The 4,539-nt window shown below is 29.3% G+C and overlaps 1 long non-coding RNA gene across 1 annotated transcript; it reads right to left on the bottom strand.

Annotated features, from left to right (window-relative positions):
- Window positions 1-484: 484 nt before the first annotated feature.
- On the bottom strand, window positions 485-1,446 carry LOC120089864. Its single transcript, XR_005485339.1, has 2 exons — window positions 1,208-1,446; window positions 485-818 (listed from the first exon to the last, which is right to left on the bottom strand). It is a non-coding gene; the product is annotated as an uncharacterized LOC120089864 (long non-coding RNA).
- Window positions 1,447-4,539: the final 3,093 nt, after the last annotated feature.

Raw genomic sequence — 4,539 nt, forward strand, 5'->3', positions numbered from 1 at the left:
TATTTCATATACATTGTAAATTAACTTGAAACTAAGAAATATATAATTTTAGTCACTATTTTTTAAATTAATTTAAAACTAAGAAATATATAATTTTAGTTACTATTTTTAAATTAATTTATTTCATATTAAATATTTATTAATTAAATTCAATGAATATTGAATAAATATTTCATGTTAAAAAGCAATTAAATCACAATTTAAAATTTATTATAAAATTTATGTAAAAAGAATGTTAAGCCATGTGTGATGCACATGTCTTCCAACTAGTCTAAAGAAATAGCCCATAAGTCAAACACAATGTCATAGATAGAATATGAGACAAAAAGCCAAATAGACAAATAGAAGAAAGAACACGTAGAAATTGATAATCAAGTTCGATGCAACCACGCCTACTTTTGGAAGGTAGAGAGCTCCATGAAAAGAACTCCACAGATAGAATTTAGTGATTACAAAGGAATATGATAGTCCGCACTATCTAGACTCACAGTCCTTGTAACTCGAAGCTATGCATTTCTTCTTTTATCTCATGTTTGATACAACCTTCAAACATATGTTCACTTAAGGAGGAGTTTTTTTTTACCAATTGTTGTATCACTCAACAGTAATAATTAACGTTCATTGAACAACCAAGAATTGCATGAACTTGCAGAAGGTTGAACAGAAACTCCAGCGGCGAGCACATACAATCTCTCTTATTCAAAAGGGTTAACCCTAGAAGACGAATAAAGATGAATATATATGCGAGACAAAAATAAAACAAATCTGCAAGATCGAAATTCCTCGTGGCAGCCAAAACGGAAGGCAATGCTGAAAATCTGCATCGAAAAGGAAGAAATATTCTCCAGATGAACAGCAGCTCGGATGAGTTAAAAAGCCTTTGACATGAGTAAGAATAAAGGCCTCAACAGAATGCTCAAAGAAAAAATGACCGACCAACACAACTACAATATGAAACTCCCACTTGGGCTAATTTCTTTTCTTTTATAGGAAAATAAACAAACATGCTGAACACAGTCAAACAGAGCAGCAAACAACAAAGACGGAAGTCAACCGCCACAACCATAAAGAAAACCAACCAACAACAACAGCCAAATAACGAATGACTGAAACAGAAACAAAACCAGCCAAGCCAAAATAAGAATAAGGTCTTAACCACAACCACAAAACACCATAGAAAATAGCCCCCAAGCACTCCCCCTTTTACCTTGAAAAAAAAATCCAGAGGATGCAAAGAATTAGAAGCCCGAGAGGAAGCTGGATAAGAGCATCCAATTCGTCTTTCTGTCAGTAAGATTTCCAATGAGCCCACGCACAATGTGAGATTCAATTGTAAGAACGATTCAATAGTGAGAACTTGAAGAATACAAGTACCAAGTTCAATGGCAATCAGTAATCCACCCTCAAGAACTCGAAGCTCCTCAAGCAACGGAAGATCATGAGACTTAGGAGGATGAATGTTGTATATGATGTCAGGAACATGAGCCTCTTGAAACATTTTATAACTTAAGTTGATAGACAAAGGAGCAGGACTTGGAGCATCATGAAGACCAAGAATCATGGGACCTTGGGATAGCAAAATACCACAGAATAAGTGATGTAGGCTCACCTATAATGTCAGTTAAAACCCAATATTAAAGATTCATTTTTTTCTTCTCCGACCGACATTATACATCCGTACCTTTTTATTTTAACCGACATCAAAGGACTAATATTTCTAGTGTCATTGTAAGAGATTCTTTGGTGTATTTTTTATTTATATTCTAGTTCAATTTTATGAATGAATTTTTTCTCATATATACACATTTATTTGCTTTAAATTTTCATGAAACTCATGAAACATATTATATATTAGGGTATCTTTGGATTTACAAGGATGAAAAAGTCGTTTTCATTTAAACACTTCTATAAAAATTGTTTAAAATAAAATCACTCATGCCTTTGATTACTTTTTTTTTAAAATTGTTTTTATATATAAAATTTTTTTTGTTTGCTATATGTTTAAAGTGCTTCTATAAATGTCAAAGTACAATAAGAGAAGTCTATTAAACATTACGAAGTGGTATCAAAGGTAGTCATCGGGGGTTGTCGTCATCGAAATTCGACATTGAAAGTGGTCTTCATTGGGTTTGGCTGTTAAAGTGATCACCGAAATTAGTCAGTCAAGGTGGTTGTCGAAGTTGATCATTGACAGATAGAGTCATGGAAATATTGGAGAGAGGAAGAGTTCGTTGTTTTAACAAGTTGTACTAAATACTGTTACTGTAGAAACGTGGGAGGTTAAAATAGCTTTTACTCAAAAGTATTTAAGTGAAAATGAACTTTTAAAAACAACTTTTTCTAAGTCATTCCAAAGAGGCCCTAGATTATAAATGTGATTTTTATGATTGTTAGAAACTTTGAAATTAGTCCCTATAGTTTATAATTAGAATTTAGGTCATTTGATTAGTTTAATCAGATTCTCATAAATAGTAGTAATTCATCCGTGATAAAAATTATTTATAAGAATATATGGACTATTTATGAAATTTGTTAAATTATAAGGACTAAAATTTTATCTTGACTAATAAATTCTAAATTCTAACTTTCTACAAGCAATTGGGCGAAATCTGTAATTTTAAAAATTTTAAATGTTACGGATATATTAGTTGCGAAATTTTTCTTAGTTCATCAAACCGTGTCCAAGACCATAGTTGTTTTGAAGCATATTCGGATTGGCAATGGCATTTACTGGCGTGGCACTGTTTTCTTTATCGCAATTATTGGTATCCATTATTTTTATTTTTATTAATCTCACAACCACCCTATAACTATAAGCTTAGATTTAAATTCTTGGAGATTTAATTTTAAATATAATTATATATGCTGATTCAACTTAACTCATATCCTTTTTTTTCTTTGAAAATGTAACATTAAAACATGTTTGAGGTGATTTTAAAATGATTATAATCATTTTTGTTGTTTTCAAATTACTTTGAATCATGCACTACAAGAAAAAATCATTTCCCGACGTGTACAATTGTCAACAGCAACCCAAAAATATGTCAGAAATTTATCTTTCGATGTCGTTCATGTCCTCTGACACCTTGTTAAATCGTTGATTAATTCAAAAGTTTAAATGGATGGATAAAGACGAATTTAATATATCATCTAACAGCCTCTACCTATCGGGCATTGTATTATATCCCGACAGTTCACCTTCGTTATTGGGAGTTTGGTGGGAAGTGAAAAAGTTCCAATTGTACTAGGTACATGTAAAATTATTATAAAGGGACACTCACATAATAAGTGTTAAAAACAAGCCCTATCAATTCCAAACAAAATAACATTTTGCATTTACAAATATAACATAAAAAAAAAACACATATGCATAATAAAGGTATTCTTACGTAATTCTCTTTTTTCACTTGTATATTGTTGTACAGACGTTTGTTACTGATTTACATTTACAAGCCTATTAGTGATAACATATGTTATTGATAGATTAAAGTGATAACATATGTTATTGATAGATTAAAGACCCATTTGGATTGACTTAAGAAAAAAAATATTTTTTAATAAACTCATTTTTATTTAAACACTTTTTATAAAAACGGATTAAAATATATTTGATAAGCTATTTTGAGTAGTTGCCAAACATATCAATTTTTTCAAAATGACTTATTTTTTAAATTAAACACTAGAAAATGTATTCCAAACACACTCTAAATTAATATCACTCATTTTTTAATATATTTACCAACTTTAAACTTTATAGGCCAAAAAGTATATTTTGCTAACAAGAAAAAGAGATGGTAGGTTATTATTCAAAAGTTAGTAGTTCAAGAAAAATTATTGATCGTGCGTAATTTTTCAGGAGAAGCTTGCAATATTAAAATAAATTATTATATTATATGATATGAATAAAAATGTATATAAATCATTTTAAGAGGTTCTTTGGGGTATTTCTTATAGTAGGCTCTAGTTCAAATTTATGAACGGTTTTTTCCATATATACAGTATTTTTTTACTTGAAATTTTGACGAGACGCATAAACAAGGTATATATTAAGACATGTTTGTCTTGACTAGGAAAAATGTCTTTTCAAAAAGTTATTTTCATTCAAATATTTATTTTTTATAAAATTTGTTTAAAATAAAACCACTTATGCGTTTGTTTACATTTCATTTTCATTCTTATATAAAGCACACAAATGTCACTAATATGAATATAATAATGTAAACAACAAACATGAATTGGTTTTAAAAACCTAAAATATTTATTTGACATTGTTTTTTCTTCTTAAGTGTTAAATTTTTTTAGCACTATTTCTATGAGAGGAATTAAACCTTTAACCTTTTGAGAGGAATGTCATATCAATTACTATTGAGCTAAGTGCACTTGGATAATTTTTTTTAAGATATCTATTACTTTCAACACTTTATTAATATTTTCATTGATATTTGTATAAAAGTGAGGTTTATCCTATCACGATTTTAAACTTTACTTTTAAGCGGATGAAATTAAACCGTCCCAATTAGAACAGTGTTGTTTTGGAGG

Source organism: Benincasa hispida, chromosome 11, assembly GCF_009727055.1.
Source record: "Benincasa hispida cultivar B227 chromosome 11, ASM972705v1, whole genome shotgun sequence".
NCBI classification, from domain to species: domain Eukaryota; kingdom Viridiplantae; phylum Streptophyta; class Magnoliopsida; order Cucurbitales; family Cucurbitaceae; genus Benincasa; species Benincasa hispida.